The sequence below is a fragment of the Lathamus discolor genome, chromosome 5 (genome assembly GCF_037157495.1).
Source record: "Lathamus discolor isolate bLatDis1 chromosome 5, bLatDis1.hap1, whole genome shotgun sequence".
In the NCBI taxonomy this organism is placed as follows: Eukaryota; Metazoa; Chordata; class Aves; order Psittaciformes; family Psittacidae; genus Lathamus; species Lathamus discolor.
Window position 1 is genome coordinate 72868207 of NC_088888.1, and position 18604 is coordinate 72886810.

Sequence of the window (18604 nt, forward strand, 5' to 3'; positions counted from 1 at the left end):
CCTGCCTGCAAAATAATCTGCATAAAAAGCACTTAAAATTAGAAAATGTTAGAATTTGAGTTGCCTTAATCTGGCTCCCTCATGTGAAAACATAGTGATATATATTTTTAATTACATAATCACATACTTTTTTCCCCAGAGGACCTCTACTTCTTTCACTACACAGAAAAGACAGCGCTCATTTAATGATCAGCAGTTCAGTATATTGTTTTCTCCTTATTCTTCACTGTGCAGCTCTAGGCCTCATTTATTGCACACAGTTATAACACTGCTCAGAAGACAGAATTATTAATTTCTTCATGGGCTTTTCAGTGTAACTCATCTCTATCATGCATTCATTTTCACAGAACCCTTTCGAAACATATCCTCTATTTGCAGCTGAGATGCTAAGGCTTGGAGAGATTAAAGTCCACAGTATCCATAAATTTGAAGTGGCCAATTTAAGTCACTGAGGAAATTATTTTTTCAAGGACTTAATACTGCTTCATGCTTTATGAACTCTGCACATAGCCCCTGCTGGTATCATTCTTGCACAGAGTGCTCATCATTCCGGCAAATCAGATGCCATGAGTTAGATAGGTACTTAAAAAGAGTAATTAGCGAACCATCGTAAAAAGAATTGGCTTATATGCCTTGATTGGCATTATAGGATTCTTGACAAACCTGTCTTCATTTTCGATTGATCTTCTTTACCTACTTGCTTATCCCATGTTCCATTTCCCTTGTGGAGTTCATCTTAGTTTTCCTCCTGACTTTGCACTGAAATTCAGTCTTCTATATTTAGTCTCTTAAAGGAAACACAAAGAATCAGAAGTCACTAAAGACTTCTTAGTCTTAATAAAACTTAAGTTTGTCATGCTCAATGACTAGAAAAGGCTGATTGAGCCTTCTGCCAGTGGCAGAACTGGGACATAAAGCCAGGAAAATCCTCAGAAATACAGGGTTAATAGTGCTGTTTCTGGGACATTGAAGGGGTAGTGTGTGTGTGCATGTGCAAACAGATGAAGAGTTCTTAATTCTTCCCTCACTCTCACATTCTTTAAACCTTCACATCAGCCCCAATAGATGCCATATGAATTTGGCAAATAAAGGAAGGTGGCAATAACTTTGCTGTCTCCAGCTGTGTAATTCCCTAAGCAAATCTGCATTTTGTCTATGCACATAAATGGCTTTGAGTAGCCCTATCCAACCTTTCTTTTCACCAGCTCTTCACTTCTTTCTGTCTTTTCCACTCTCTTCACAGAAGGATAGCTCTATTGCTGTCACCAAGGTAACTGAACACAAGCCCAGCCTCTGCACCGTACCATCTGCATCTATCATGTGCCTCCCATGGCATTTCAACTGAGTGATATTTAAATGATGCTAAGAAATCAAGAACCATTTGGTGTCATTCCTGTGAAGCTGGTGTAAAAGGATATTGATTTTGCAATTTGATACTGATAACCCTCAGTGCTTTCCATCCCTACCAGCCATGGCTATTGGCCCTGCATCTTGAACAGCTGCTTCTCATTTCAAGCTCCTTCACAAAGAACTGTCTGTTTCCTTTGGCACCATCCTTTCTCCAGCTTTGGCAACATCCATTAAATATAGAGTTTAATATTATGAACATAGCAATGATTCATATCAATGGCAGCGCACTTAGGTCTCCTCCAAAATGATAGGAATATACTCAAAAAATACAAATCCTGACAGTTTTCTATAAAGTATCTCTAGGGACACTTACAAATAGTTGAGCAATTGAACAATTTTTCTTCAAGAAAATAAGAAGGAAAGCTTTTCTTCAAAAAGGCAATGCTGACAGGATTGCAAAGATAGCACTTTAGCATAGTAATAATAGCTGAAATGCAAAAATATTGTAAATGATAATATAGTATGAAATTTTAGTAGAAGTGAAAATGAATAACAATTTCCATGACTCTGTGTTGGCTAAAGCCTAGTAGATAAAGTCTCAAAAGTAAGAAGTCTCAAACTGAGAGGAACTTCCATTGAAAGGAAACTTTCACATAGTGAATATAAATAATGAATGGTTATTAATGAACATACTAAAAATAATGAGCAAATGTAAAAGAAGACATCAGTTTTATGAATCATGGGAAACATTTAATTTAGAAGTTCAGAAACTTCTGCAATCAACAGAAAAGGTTACAGCATGAGACTTAAATAAAAGCTCTGGAAGAATAAATATCTATTGACAAAGGAGTTACCAAGTTCATTTCATCCCAGTGGTGTTCATTTCATCCTGCTGGTGTTGAGCTGTGTTAATACCTTGTGAGAACAGATTCCTTGTGAGCTTTTGCTAGAAAAAAAATGAGAAAAGCCTGATTGAGTTAACAACTGGGAGATAATGTCTATAGTCTAAAAGAAAAAGGATCAAAGAGGAGGCAAAAAGGTGAAAAGGGATATAAAAGAATGATAAAAAAGGAGGGGAAAGGAAGGGAAAAGAAGGAAAGGGAAAATGATAAACAGTGAAAAGAAAAAATGGAAAAAAGGAAAAATGAAAGAGAAAGAAAGAAGATCTAACCTTTAAAATGTATATAACAAAGAAAAACACTGTAACAACAAAATTATCAAATGGAGTGCAGTCCAATAGCCATTGAAATCAGTAGAAAAACTTCTATTGGTTTTCCCAGGCCTTGGATCAGTCCTGAGGACAAAGGCCTAAAGAACTACAACACACCAAAAGTAGAGGTCCTGGGAAGGGAACTGGAAGGCAACTTAGAATCATAGAATAGTTAGGGTTGGAAAGGACCTCAAGATCATCTAGTTCCAACTCCCCTGCCATGGGCAGGGACACCTCACACTAAACCATCCCGCACAAGGCTTCATCCAACCTGGCCTTGAACACTGCCAGGGATGGAGCACTCACAACCCCCCTGGGCAACCGATTCCAGTGCCTCACCACCCTAACAGGAAAGAATTTCCTCCTTATATCCAATCTAAACTTCCCCTGTTTAAGTTTTAACCCGTTACCCCTTGTCCTGTCACTACAGTCCCTAGTGAAGAGACCCTCCCCAGCATCCCTATAAGCCCCCTTCAGGTACTCGAAGGCTGATATGAGGTCTCCATGCAGCCTTCTCTTCTCCAGGCTGAATAGCCCCAACTTCCTCAGCCTGTCTTCATACGGGGAGGTGCTCCAGTCCCCTGATCACCCTTGTGGCCCTCCTCTGGACTTGTTCCAACAGTTCCATGTCCTTTTTATGTTGAGGACACCAGAACTGCACACAATACTCCAAGTGAGGTCTCACAAGAGCAGAGTAGAGGGGCAGGATCACCTCCTTCGAGCTGCTGGTCATGCTCCTTTTGATGCAGCCCAGGATACGGTTGGCTTTCTGGGCTGCGAGCGCACACTGCCGGCTCATGTTCATTTTCTCATTGACCAGCACCCCCAAGTCCTTCTCTGCAGGGCCACTCTGAATCTCTTCTTTGCCCAATCTGTAGCCGTGCCTGGGATTGCTCCGACCCAGGTGTAGGACCTTGCACTTGTCATGGTTGAACTTCATCAGGTTGGTATCAGCCCACCTCACAAGCTTTTCAAGGTCCCACTGGATGGCATCCTTTCCCTCCAGCATATCAGCCGGACCACACAGCTTGGTGTCATCAGCAAACTTGCTGAGGGCGCACTCAATCCCACTGTCCATGTCAGCAATGAAGATGTTAAACAAGATCAGTCCCAACACCGACCCCTGAGGGACACCACTCGTTACTGGTGTCCAGCTGGACATTAAGCCATTGACCACAACTCTTTGCATGCAGCCATCCAGCCAGTTCTTTATCCACCGAGTGGTCCATCCATCAAATTGATATCTCTCCAATTTAGAGAGAAGGATGTCGTGTGGGACAGTGTCAAACACTTTGCACAAGTCCAGGTAGATGACATCAACTGCTTTACCCTTGTCCATCAGTTCTGTAGCCCCATCATACAAGGCCACCAAACTGGAGTTGCACTTGGTGGAGTAGAACCTCTAAAAGGATTTCCCAGTTTCGTGTCCATTGTTTGTTAAAGGATTGATATTCCATAAGTAAAATATTTGCAGAATAAGAATTAAACCCTCTGGGTTCTATGACCAAGCACGTGGCAACAGGTCACAGATTTGAACACAGTAAGGCTGCTTTCTCACCCAGCTGTGCATAGAGTCAATATGATGCATACTTCCAGTTCTGATTACACCAACTCACCCTTTTGTGAGATGAAAGGATTATTTTCTAATTGATCTACACCAACTTTTCAAAAAGGCCAGTAGTCAATGAATTGTCCATTACAACCAAATAAAGGAAGCTTAATGTCTTCAACAAATTGCCTTATACAACTGAAAAATATTGACACTGAAACTGAATCTTTTGGCTGTCTACCAAGCATCCTCACTATTGATAACGGCAAAAACATGGTTACTTTCTCTGTGCATTATTTCGCTTGCTGTTTTAAAGCATTTTGACCTTGATTGATTCTCAGCTGCTACTGGAAAAAGATACTTCAGTATAAGCATTAATTTCATACTGCAAATTTTCAAACAGCACTGAAGTTATTTGTTAATTTACATAATGCTTTTAGTGTGCTGCTGAAAGAAGATAACTTAAGAGAGTGCCTCTGAAAATGCGACCACTCTACCCAGCTGTCATAAAATTCATTAGCTTAGCACAGAAGGCAGGGAGAAGTTGCCCCTTCTGCTTGTTATAGAACCTAGTTATTGTCTTAACCACTGATGGCACACACGGTAGCACAAAATTGTTAGGGAAAGACAAATTGGTTGGGATAAATTGCAAGCAATCGTGTCTTTAAAATTTCAATATGTCAAAAACATATTGGAAAAAAAGACAAATCAAATAATTTTATTTCACCATATGTCCTGCTGTGAAGTCCAGAGTAAACCAGAATGGATATAATACTGTAAATAATAATAGTATACCTCATATGACTTCTGTTGTGCTTGAAGATATTTAACACCTCTATGGCCCTCACATTTTATGGTATATCTGGACCAAAGTATCATAATCTCTTATATCTGATTCAGAAAATGGTAATTTATCACAAAGATTCATGCTAAGAAAACAAAAATGAACCCAAGCAGTTTTACAGAATTAAAAAAGCACTAATTAGCTTAGTATTACCTGAGCCGCAGCCTTGACCTGAATTCTGACATGGATTCTTGGTGTGGCCTTGGATATTTCATTTCCTTTTGCTTCCTCATGTTCACATTTTCATGATTTAAGGAAAACAACATTTAATCAACTCCAGCATATGTTAATGCTTAACCAATCTACTCTGAAGCACAAGGTTTTTCATATTTTTTTGAAGATCCTCTGTCCTAGTGATACCATGATTCTTTAGCCTTCTTACAACTGATTTCAAAGGAAAAGTACAAGGGACTTGTAGATTCACCATCTGAATGTACCTGTTCTTGAAATCATGGGCCTGCTTAGCACTTGAATGAAAGACCACTCAGAAATCCCTCAGGCACAAATCAATGAGCCACGTTAAATTACAGAAACTGAATTAGTTCAAAGACTCTATTAGGTTTTGACTTCATGACTGAGCTGTTGAAAAACAGGAGGAGGTGAGCAGTTGGATGGCTTACTATCATCTCTGCCTTTGCAAAATTACTGATATTTAACTCCTTCCTTTCTTATTATTTCTATCCCTTTGCTGTTTCCTTCTGGCTTGTGAGGCCCTGCACTTGCTCTGAGAAGGAGCAGCAGGGACTCAGCAGCAGTCTCTCTCTGCCACAGGTGAGGGGAGAGAGTGAAAAGGAGCTCCTACTGTCATGCTTCTCAGCCCAGCGAAATGTTCACAAGCCTGTAATTTTATCAGGCAAGCTGGAAATTTTGAAAGTCAGGTGGGTTAGTGGAAGGAGCCCCTGCCATCAGAAAGAAGATAAATGGTGTCTCCTTGTCTACATTTCCTTGCTTCACAGTAACTTACTTAAAACTAAGTAAGCATTAATTTTCTTTAGGCACATTGCTCCAAATCTCACTTCAATATCATGCTTAAACGTTCCAGTAAAATTCTTAGTCTTTCAGCAGTTCCCTCTCATGATACCATATTACTGATGGATTTTGGCAGTGACAAATGACGAAGAATGCCTGTCTCTGAAGCCATTCTCATTTGCATTCTTTCCAGCTATTTATCTGTCCCATTGGAATAAAAAAAATAAAATTAAGATAAAATTTCTGCGAATAATATTTAAGTAATACAAACTGTAGCAGTGTCAGCATGACATTAAATTCAGTACAAAGAACTTTCTGATTCCTCTGGTTAAACAGATATCTGGTTTAGACAGAGCTGAAAATGTTTTTGATTCAAACCATTGTTTCCTCCGAATAAAAATATTTTTTAAGGCAAACAGTGTGGCCTACAAAATATGAAAACAACTGACAAGGTTTTCCTTTAATTTTTTTGGCTTGGTTTGACTGGTTTAGTGTTTTGAGATGAATCTAAAAAGGATAGTATTTGATATGAAAACAAATTGGTGTACTGATTTAATAAACTCTTAAGCATGTTTCACTCAAACACTTCAGCAGAAAAATGAAAGTTAGGAATGTTTGTTTGATTTACCAAATTGAGGCTTGCTTTTCCTTTTGATATACCTACAAAAGAGGTAAAGCAGTAAGGAATCTTCCTTTGATGATTACGTATATAAGGCCTTTCTTTTCTTATTGTAAACATAATTGCATACAAAATATTAGCAATGGTAATATTTTTTGATTTTTTTTGCAGCAGATATTGTACATTTCTTGCACATTTTGCAAAAAAAGAAAGCATTTTCTTATCTCACTTCATCCAATTTTTTTCTTAAATTCAGGGTTTTTTTCTGAATCTCTTCTACCTGTCTAACTGTTATCCTTAACAAACTCTTTTCAGGCTCTTCTATTCACTACTTCTGTTATGTTGATGTGCTGCTGATGCATACATAATCACGCATATGCCTGTATCTGAGAACTGAATCCAGTCGTAAGCACGACAGTGAGCATGACAAATTGCTTAGGAAAAATTAAACAAAACCATGCTTAAACAAAAGAGAACCCAATGTTCTATAAAAGTTTTCCATTTTCCAGTTGTGCAAAGTGACGAATAAAGAAGGTGAGAGTAAGAATGAAGATGGTACTTTCAATGCAAATTCTAACAAATTCTGAAAGCACATGATGGGCTTTGGGCAGGACCTTAGGGCAGGGCCTGCAGAAGCACAATGAGGAGTTTAAAATTAATACATATAGATGAGAAATGCTCTCTAAGGCAAGGTATATACATATTGTAGAAGCCTTGGAAAAAAATGAATAGAGCTCTAGGAGCCTTGAGGAACTATACCTGCAGTAATTAAGAGAAGCCTGTTGGGACTTGGGCCTTTGCTAGTGTGAAAATGAAGATAGAATAAAATAGTTCAAGGTCATTATATGAGAAAAATACACAGCACTGACTAACAGTGTTAGAGAACAGGAAAAATAGAAGAAATAGGTTGCTGATACAAAGAATTAAAAGTTCACAAGAGAGATGAAATAAAGTTTTCATGGAGGGAACTAGATATGGAGTAGGAGGAGAGTTAGAAAGATGAATAGTTGAATCTATGCAATTTTATTAGGTATAGAACAGAAAGTTTTAAGAAACAGTAACAAAATATGGGAAAGGAGAAGGTGTAATTGCTACCAGTAGCTGAGCTGCAACAAAAGACCTCAGATACCACAATGTCAAAGCTGATGTGAATAGTACTCTGGACTGGAAATCACTGTCAGTGAGAGTAGATGGTGGAAAAAGAAGAGGGTGAAGAAGACATATGCTGGCCAAGGAAACATAAGTGGTGACTGTCAAGGACAGATCAGGAGCACAGTAGAGCAGATGCTAACAATAAAGAAATTGCTGAATACAGTGAGCCCTTTTTCTATAATAAACGTCATATTAGCCAGAAATAATCTACTTTGGGGGGGTTGGGGGGGGGGGGCGGGGCTTTGGGGGGTTGGGGTTTTTTTTACATGTGATTGATTGTCTCAATTAAAGAATCCTTACATTTTCTTTGCTAAGAGTTCTTTAAGTAGGAAATACCTTAGAAGGATCATTTCTTAGTATCCTTTCGACAGGTACATGTGTAAAAGAGTGGAAAAAGGCTGAACATTTTATGTGCTCCATAGCAGATGCCTATTATTTATGCTGATCAACAAACCCCTTATACAGTTGAGACACCATGAAGGAAGAATATTTGATTTCAAATATTTTCAAAAGAATGCAACTTAAGGGTCATGGAAATGCATTATGCAGAGGAATATGTAGATGAAAAAGAAAACAATAAATCATCCTGTTGACAGTAAGCTATATTAAACTGTTGAAAAGTCTTCTAGAGGAAGTGCAGATGCCCTATCCCTTGAGGCTTTTAAAATTAGGCTGAACAAACAGTAGAAAACTAGACTGTGGGATATAATCTTGCAATGCTAGTAGGATAACCTAATTGATCTCTTCCAGCTCTACCTTTTACAATTCAAAACCCACAGCTTGGGTGTTTTGCTGCCTCAGCTCACTGTGGGAATACAATGATTGTGGGTTTGAAAGAGTGGTCAGCAGGAAAAGAGAAAAAGAGTTAATGAAAGGAAAAAAAAGTGCCTCCCACTAGAGAGGTAACTGGCGGTGCTAACAAATATCTCAGCAAGTATGATTTCCCATGAGCCCACCTCTGATATCCAGACCCAGGCAGCCAAACCTGAATAGAAGGTAATAATAATTAGATTCTGATGAGTGAAGGACTCACAGGAGGATCAGCTTTTTAGAAGGACTTAATGAAAGGAGAAGAAAATACCCAAATTTTCCAAAATATCTAAAACTGAATTTAACTATGGAATAGTCTTTTAAGTGGATAGATCTTCCTCACCAGCCTATGCATGTATATTCCTATAAGGAAAGGGAGCGAAAGAATCAGAGATGGAGAAAATGCTTTGGACTTTAACAAAATTGATCACAGCTGGGTGTTATTAATATATGTGCATTTCCAGTACAGTAAGATTCAGGGTGACCCATAGCTATTATTCAAAGTCAGTATTAGACCATTTAATTTTCTGCTTCAGTTCCTTTTCTGTTCCTCTCTCCAACTTGAGTGTTATGGCCATTCACCATCTTCTTTTCTGCTATTCTTCCTCCTCATTTGCTTGTGCTCCCAATGACATTTTAGGAGACTAAAGTCCCCCAGTGCAAAATCCATCTTCTTGAGCTACTCTGAACTTGGATCAAGTGCTAATAGCTCAATAAACGGTTTATGACCCATCTCCATGAACAAAACTTGCCACAGATGTGAATGTATTCACTGCTCAAAATTGCTGCACACTGAACAGGATTAATATTTGTGCTGCTGGTGTGGTGTCTCTGCATCAGGACTCAGTCACCAAATTAACATTTAGAGAAACACACAGAACCCATTTCAGGGAAGAAAAATATCAAGTCACCATTAAATTATTTTTCAGAGATTGCATTTTTGCTGGAAAAATGCGCATCCACTAAAATGAAATGGTTTGTTTATTTAGGAACACACATTTCAGTCCATGTTGTCTCTTTCTCTGCTTCTTCATAGCACCAAGCTTTTCTTTAGCAATCACAAAAAAAAAAAAAAAGTGCTACATTTAATTCATGCATACCCTGCAAGGTACTGTCTCTCATATTTCGGTTGCTGAATGTGAGCTTGTCTCAAGGCTCTACCTGTGTATTCACAGGTACAGATGCCATACTAATCACTATTATGTCAGTAACACACTGTATACTGCTGCATACATTACTGTAACTGGCTGATCCAACAATTGTCCCAGGCAGGCTGGCTTTTCCTTCCAAGAAGCAGAACTTGTAGATTTGAACAGCATAGGTAATTAAATATATATATATATATATATAAAGAAAAAAAAAGAAGAAAGAAGACAGAACTGCTTCTGCAATATGAGGAAACAATTCTGAATAAAAATATTGTCTTCATCAACTGACTATCCTTTAACTTATTAAGTCAAAGTTAATTATGTTAATTATGCAGATTCTTAGCACTGAGCTGCATGAGTTCAGTACCTGGACAGTTGACAAATAAATTGCATGCAAGAAAGTTGTAGTAATATATTTGCAATGTAAGATAAATAAGTCTTCACATAAAGATTTAACGTGGCATTTCTCTTTCCTGGTGGTGGAATATTGCTCGTGAAACAGACACTAATTGTCGTATGTCAGCAATGATGACTTCAAACATTAAAACAAACTGATGCTTATTGCTAACTCACACAAGTCCTTACTGAACCTTAAGTCATTCCTTACACTGATCAGTCCATGAATAAGATGGGTTGGTTTGTTGTATGTTTCTTTGTTTTGAAGTTGAAGCGTGTGCAAAAAACTTCTGTGCTGTACAGAATCCAGCAATAGTGCTTAAAAATCTAAATTCACTTGCAAGTTATTTTATTTACCCACAAATAGTGAGGTAACAAAATGTCAGGCATCATTCACACCTGTAGGATAAAATACTGTTTATAGCTTTATACAACCTCATACTAAAAGCCATATAATTTATGGTGCATTTACAATGCTGCAAAGGCCATATTTGTTCTTCATATGTCATAATTCTCATTTCTTGGCTCCTGGGCTTGCAAAGGGATTTATTGTGTCATCTCAAGTGTAGTTTCCTAGGAAGAATGAACAGCTCAGGCCACTAGATTTACCATTTACAACTGTCCTGTGTGGAGTTGCTATACGAACTGCAATATCACACTAGGATCAATATGATAATACCACAGGCTGCTGTTTCTATATGGTAAAAGTGACACCAGTGTCTTTTACTATAGCTTTAACCTAGAAACATAAAACTTGAGGCAGATCTTGAAGTGGCGGGGCCTAGGCCAGTAGAAATACAGAAATTAAGCACAGGAAAGATTAATTCAGAAATTATAATTAAGCCTTTTTTCCTGGTAGAGCAGAACAGTTCAAAAGAACATATTTTTGAACCATATTGTTTTCATATGGTTGGATGTTTATGTTTTCCAACTGTAATTTAAGAATTTTCTCCCATAAGTTCTTTACATTCATATTAAATATTAGATTTTTTAAATGGAATAGTGCTATTTCAAGACCCTTACCAAGTTTAGTCATGAATGAAAACAGGACTTGGGAAATATCCTTGAGCAGAATGTGTTGTTTTATTGTACCAGTGCCTGAAGGAGGATATAAGCAAGCCCTCTATATTTCCTCTGTAGTCAGTGATATTTTAAAATCTATAACATTTACTGTCCTCTGAAGATATTTACTGGTTCATGTATCAGAGGGAGTTTAAAAGAGAAGCTAGATTAGATACCAAAGGCAGCTGAGTCTCAGTCTGAGACTGAGACACCTTGCAATCATTTATGCATGACTATACATTAGAAAGAAAGACTCAGAATCATCATTACCTCCTAAAAGGGTCCTTTGCAGCTATGTTGCCTTCACAACCATACAGAGGAGACTGCCAGAATACAACTGTACTTTTCCTCCCGAACCACATAGGAATGATTTAAAAGTGTAGTTTAATGTTCTTTCTTCCTCATGTTCATTTCTTCCTCATACACAAATGAGTATATTATTATCTTCAAAAAGGAATTACGAATTTGCTCTCAGAAAGATCATCAAACTCTAAGGGCTTTTTTTTTCTCTCTGGTTTAGGTATATTTCCTAAACTGTTGCTTATACCATGAGGATGTTGCTTTGTATCCTTGCCAAAATAAGTATTGTAACTACTGACAAATCTTAGCCATATACAGTTTCTTTCAATGAGTTTTATGATTCAGTAGCTTTTATCTCAAATAGCTACACTGTCAAAACCAGGCATTTGGGTCTTGGATATTTGGTCCCCATTTATAAGATGCAACTGGAATGAAAGCACAAATCAAATGGCAGCAAACTTCACTCTTGACATGTCTGCAGAGTGCTACATGATGAGACCAGAGAATTAAGACTACTGGAATTTTCACTTTAATGATACATAAAATGTTCTAGTTTTGCCTCTACAAGGCAACTGGGAGAAAAGTTTACAGGTGGTGACGAGCTTATAAATGCATAATTTATTAGAAATATCACAATTAATTCAATAAATGAGGTTTATTTATGAAGTGCTTTATGAAGCAAGTGCTAAATTAAATGGGCCCCAGAAGTGCAGTAGAGTTAGCAATGTCATTTATAACAGAAAGACTGTAAATCTTGTAGGAGTTTACAGATGTTTTTATTTAATTTCTCTAATCCAAAAGATCTGACAAGATGAGGCCACCCCAGTGTTCTTCAATGGCAAAGCCTCTAGGGCTTCTACACTTTGCAACAAGTAAGAAATCCTTATTAATCGCTTTAGCATTTGTTGTAATGACATTAATCGCGATGAATTCTTCCAGTGTTAATTCAGATGTCACATAATTCCAAAAGAATCCCACTGAAATTTGAACAGAGCAAACCTCAGCTAATTGGAATAGGAATCATAAAATAACTCAGTGTTTCAATTTTACTGAAAAAAAAACCCAACTCTAGCCACAACTGCTTTTTAAAGCCTGGCCAAGTTAAGTGAATCTGTTAGCCTTTGGAATAGCATTGATTACATTCAGGTTTTTTGTGGAAGTCACATTTTTGTGGGCCATATTTTGCCATGCAATTAAACATCTGTTAATGGATTTGAAGACATGAAATGACTGAGAAGTTAATCACTGACTTGAACTTGCTATTTTATATACCAGATTTTGTGTCATTATATATTATGCTTACTGCATCTGTAACATCTTAATGCGTTCTCAAAAACAGTTCCACAGAGCCTGTTTGTGCTATTGCATCTGTGCATAGGGATAGTTCAAGGTTTTCAGAGGAACTCTGCAGAACCTTAGTGCTGACTTCCATCTTCTGTTGCACCTTTTTTTTGCAAAACATGCTAAAGAAACCTTTCCGTGTATTCTTCACCCACAAACATTATATACCTCTACTGCACTCATAGCAAAACGTTCAAAAGTTCAATTCAGATGCTTTAAATTAAATGCACAAGAGAACCAAAAGCTAGTAAAGTACAGTAGCAAGTAATCGTGCTACACATGCTCCCACCAGAGCCCCACCTATTAGTAGGAAGTTCAGTCTATACCCTACTTGGTTAGCATTTGAGCTATCAATAGCTTGCAGTGGAAGAAATAGTTAACATCCCTTGTTGTGGTTTAAACCGATCTACACAGCTCATTCACTCATTCCCCTCACTTTTTCTCCCTTTCTTTCCTCCACCCCACCCCTCCCCACTCCCAGAGGGGTGGGGAGGAGAACTGAGAGAATGTAACTCCCACAGGTTGAGATAAGAACAGCCCAGTAACTAAGGTATAACACAAACCACTGCTGCTACCACCAATGACAATAATGATAAGAGAAAATAACAAGGGAAGATAATATGTTACCACTTGCCGAACGAATTCGACCCCCCCCTGGAGAGAGCCCGTGCCCTTCCGAGTAACACCTAGTTACCTCCCTGGGCATGATGTGCTGTGGTATAGAATACCTCTTTGGCTAGTTTGTGTCAGGTGTCCTGTCTCTGCTTCCTCACGGCTTTCCCTCCTCCCTGGCAGAGCATGAAGCTCAGAAAGTCCTTGGTCAGACTAAAACATTTGTGTTCAGCTCTGTTCCCAGGCCAAAAGTCAAAACACAGCGCTGCACCAGCTACTAAGAAGGAGAAAAATGACTGCTACTGCTGAACCCAGGACATCCCTTCATTTCTGTTTAGAGTTGGCAGTTTAGCTGAGGAAAGAGTACCATGGCAGCCAAACAAGAGAAAGGAGTCCTGCTCTGCAAAACAGGAATTCTTCAGTTTGAGAAAAGTAAGGGAAGATTTGTTCTTACTTAAATTTACACTCAGGGCAGAATAGAACTTTCATGAAATGGTCTTGAACTGATGACCTCAAATCAAAGCATTGTCATTTGCTTCATTAGATGCAGATCAGATCACCAATTAGACATAGAGCCTGGAGTAGACCAAGCTCTTTTTTGTAAGACAAAATTGTATTTTGTTTCTGTAGCATAATAACTTGTATTTTGCTGTTTGAAAATAACATTTAATGGGTCCCGAATGTTTTACCAGGACATTTAACTTAATAAAATTACTTTTTATTGATATGACAATAAATAAATGTTAGGCTAATGACTAAGTTCAATGTTTTTTCCACTTTACTGTAAATTTTCCTTGTAATCTTGGGCAAACAATTTATGACTACATGCTTTGAGATATTTCATGCGTTACAGTGTAGTGCATGAGGGTTTATCATTTGAGGATGTGACTGCTATAGACAAGAGGGTTCCCACACATAACCACCTTAGAATGGGCCTTTGGAAACCAGATGAATGAGGTTGCAAAAAAAGTAGGGAACAAAATGCATGAAAAAGAGTTAGGAATTATGTGTATAAGTACTGGCCTGATCACACTCAGGTTCTCTATCCTGCTTTGTTATTTATGCAGTGTATAACCTTCTATGGAAGGAGATGGAAAGACACACACACGGTCCATGATTACTGGGCAAACGCAGTACTTGTGCTTTGACAAACTCACTTTCTTCCATTAAACCAAACTCAGAAAATCAGCCCAGCTCCTGAATTTCAGGCAAGCAGTTACCTTCTGTCTGGACAAGGCATGCAGGTATACACTCAATTTCACATGTTTGAAGGTTCAAAATTTGCACGATTTGATAATCTGGAGGTCTAGAAAGTCTCATTTTTGAGATACCACAGACTACTCTTACCTCTGCATTGTTGAAGGCATGTGATCATCAAATTTCTTCAGTTTGTTTTATTTTTAACAGATTAAAAGATTGTTATATCTGATTTCTAACAACTCCATCTCTTTCCTAAGCACCTTGATGAAGGTAGAGTTCTGTTTTCAGATTTGTGAAATCAGCAACTTCTAGGAAGCCTGGAGAAAGAAACCGAACATAACCAAACATAGCCTATGTCCCCAGATGATGTCAATTTTACTGCAAGACAGTTACTGTAACTTAAACCGCATGAGAGAAAATTGATTAATATCTCTTACCTTCCATCCCCTGTAGCATATACCTTCTCCCACTGTCATTTGCAGATCACTTTGCAATCACTATTTAAGCCAACCAATAGTTTAAGATTTTTGTGTATGAAAGTTGCCTCCTTCCCTAGCACCTGCTACTGCTTACTGGAAGCTCACACAGAAATATCCAAAGAGGTCCTTCAAGCACATTAGTTTTTCACCCCTTCCGTCTCTCTTGTCAGCCACACCACTCACTTCATCCACTTCTCCCAATGTGTCCAGGGAGTGTATAACTGTCATTTTTGTTTGTTTTTCATTTCCTGTTTTGTAGAGCCCTTTAATCTCAGAGAAAAAAAGAAAAAAAAAAAAAAAGGCAGACAAATAAAACCAAAAGGAACCAAAACAAAAACAAATTCCACAGCCACCCCAAAAAATACAGAAAAAGAACCTGTCAATATATTAGCCTTCTCTCTTTCACTTCAAAGGAAAACAATCAGTTTAAAAATCAGTATAATAAATAATGACAGAATCATTCAGCTGTAAAAGAACTCCCATTTCTATAGGACCAGTTAAAACTTGGCAGAAATAAATTTAAGTCACCAGTCTCCTTTGCACTCATACAGCTAATATTATGGTTTCTCAAGTAAACTAGTGGATTTTGGAGCATTAAGACTAAAATAAGCATAAGCACATGGGATTTTTAGGACAGTTACAAATTGGTTTTGCAACTACTTGCATGGGTCTCAACCAAGCATCTAATGGTAGAGGAGCGAAAAGCTCACTGCAAGTAGCTTACTTGTTATCACCCAAAGAGTACATTGACACAGACCTCCCAGAGTCTGGGTATCCTGATGAAATCTCTTCTGTCCCTCCGTAAAAACTTCTTCCCAGGCTTTGTCCCATACCTTCACCTGTGTCCCATTTTCTTTCCTTATTTAACCTTCCCATTTTATCTTTGTTCCTTTTGTCTACTAAACTCCAAGCTTCCTGGTATGGAAAGCTCAAGATCAAACACTTTATGCAACAATCTTTAGGCAACTTAATACGTAAAAAAATATTGGATGATGGTGCTTAAATCTCATGTGTAAAATAAAACATCTCAAAGTTTTTGGTGTTCTAAGAAAAATCACAGAGAGGCTAGTACGCTTTCGGGGTTTTTTTTTATTTATTAGGATGGGTTTTCCCAATGTCTTTTTAAGTAGTTGGGCAGTATGGTACGGAGGTGCTGAGGAGTGCTGGCAGGCAGAAACTAGGGCTGCTAGTGCCATATCATCACTGATATCCTGTGCTACTTTAGGGTGTCATCTAAGGGCCCACTTCAGTTTTCAAGTTCCCACTGCTCAGTACTTGTGTCCTGATTTACGAAACTGCCAATCTTCCACAGTTCCTTCTGACTTCTCATTGTTAATGGCAGTAGGAGCAATACCATATGAATCATTTCACAATCTTCAGATTAAAAGCTCTTTGGAGCCTACTTCTCATTTACACTAAGAACCTTTACATTGCTGTGGAAGTATAAGGGAGACTTAATGTATATGTAAATGACACTTCGACTTACCTGCAAATCTCTTTTTCATTATCAGTGTCTTTGATAAATGAAAAATATTTGTACATATAGAATAAAACCTCTTTTTGTTGGTACACAGGCCTCTGTATAATTGTGTTACTCCCCTTGAATAGCATTTCTCAGATCATTTCTTGCTCATGGAAAAAGCCTGTGATAATCATGGATCATAGGCACAACAACATCTTGAACAGAATTATTAGAGACAAAATTCCTCAGAATGATTGTCTCTTCTACCCTCTTTCACTACAAAATGTGGAATCGAAGTAATTTCGACTTAGTTTATACAACTGAAAAGCTAGTTGACTGGATTAGCCTTTCTAAGGGTAATTACAGAAGGAGGTTCATCTGAATGTGTTAAGATATTTGGGAGAAATTGCTTTGTAGAATTTTCTATCCCAGACAACTAGATAAAACTGTTGTTTATCAGTAAAGGTTATTGATCTGCAACTCATACAATATGGACAAAAGGTATTTTTGGAAGTAGGCAGTAACAAAGTTCTTTGTTATATGTGATTTAATGAACTAGCTTCAGAAAAATTCCTTAAAAAAAGTTTGAGAAATGCTATTCTTTGCTTTATAAGGAAAACTAGCAATTTTCCTATCTGGCCACAGTTCTGTGTCAAAGTTATTGAGAGCAAAGACAGGCATCTGCGGGTAAAATTACTTGTAACCTTTAACAAGGAAAACTTCAGTTTGAACACCGTGAGACTGCAAGTTTACAAACCATTTGATTGGAAGGAAAGAAATGAGAATAAACAAAATACCTACCCTGTCATTCCATGAAATAGAAAAGAGAAAAGATTAAAACTGACAAGTATAAAATCTTTAAATACCATAAAATATTCTACCAGAGAATTTTCTTACAAAGATTATAGAATGGAAATTGAAAAACAACAAATCAGAACCAAACATTTTTCATGCAGGAAATGTATGCAAGAAGACTGCTGGTGCAAGCATACTAACTTAACTAAAGAAACAAATTCCACTCTAAGTCAGGAACAGTGATATGTTTGTGTAATTTTGGTATGCTACACACTCAAAGAACAGGCTGAGCATCTAAATGAGAAAGATATTCTCTCAGAAAGTTTAATATCTGGCAAAAAAAAAAAAATAAGCATATCAGCATCTTCCAGGAGTCTAGAACATTTATTTTTTATTTTTAATAATCGTGTTTGCAAGTTCTTATACTTTCTAGAAGTCTTACAGATTCTTTTTCTGAATCTAAGCTTTCAAAAAGTCACTTTCCACTCTGATGGTTACAGGCAATTCAGTGAGCAATACTAGAAAAAAAAAATTATAAATACACCAAAAAGAACTTTTATAAAACAGCAGCTGCTCACAACTGCTTTTCCAGTGTTATTATTATAAATATGGCTGCACGGTCTTTTGTTATTTCATATTTAACAGTTTCACAAAAGTAATTGTAGGAACTCAGAAATATAATACATCAGAGCTGGAGGCGCTATGAAGTTCGAACTCCCTGTAATAAGAGCTTCTAAAATTCTACTAGGACTTGAAAAAATCTGCTTTATAATCATTAGCTGTGAAGCAAGATCTAAGAGCACACATTGCAGTTCTCACTGAGTCAGTATGCTATTTGGTACTCTATTGATAGACAATAATCTAAGTCAAGATAGTTTCAAAGTAGTGGACCATGTCCTACAGACGTCATTTTGCAGTCCTACAGTATCTTAAGCCTGTCACATTACCAATTTCATTCTTTTAAAATAAAGCAATATAAAGGAACAGAATCACCACTGAGTAACTCTAACATTTATGTAATGTACAAGATGGATAAAACAGTGTATTGGAAAGTATATGAATCTTGTTTGCTGCTGTAGATACACACCTTCATACAAGGAAAATATTTTCTAAATGCAGTTCTTCATACTCTATCCTGTACGTTGCACACCTGAAATAGAAGTATTTAATAGTATATGTTACACTTCACAAAGCAATTTATTTTGCATATGAAATGCCATGTGCAATCATCCAAAAACTGCGCTTCTCATCAATTCATATTTTGTCATGATCATAGTAAAATTTGGTGAAGACTAAAGGAAAGAGA

At 37.4% G+C, this 18604-nt stretch overlaps 1 long non-coding RNA gene across 1 annotated transcript; it reads right to left on the reverse strand.

Annotated features, from left to right (window-relative positions):
* Window positions 1–706: 706 nt before the first annotated feature.
* Window positions 707–18447, reverse strand: LOC136014377 (uncharacterized). The gene is made up of 3 exons (XR_010612670.1): window positions 18386–18447; window positions 2205–2296; window positions 707–787 (listed from the first exon to the last, which is right to left on the reverse strand). It is a non-coding gene; the product is annotated as an uncharacterized LOC136014377 (long non-coding RNA).
* Window positions 18448–18604: the final 157 nt, after the last annotated feature.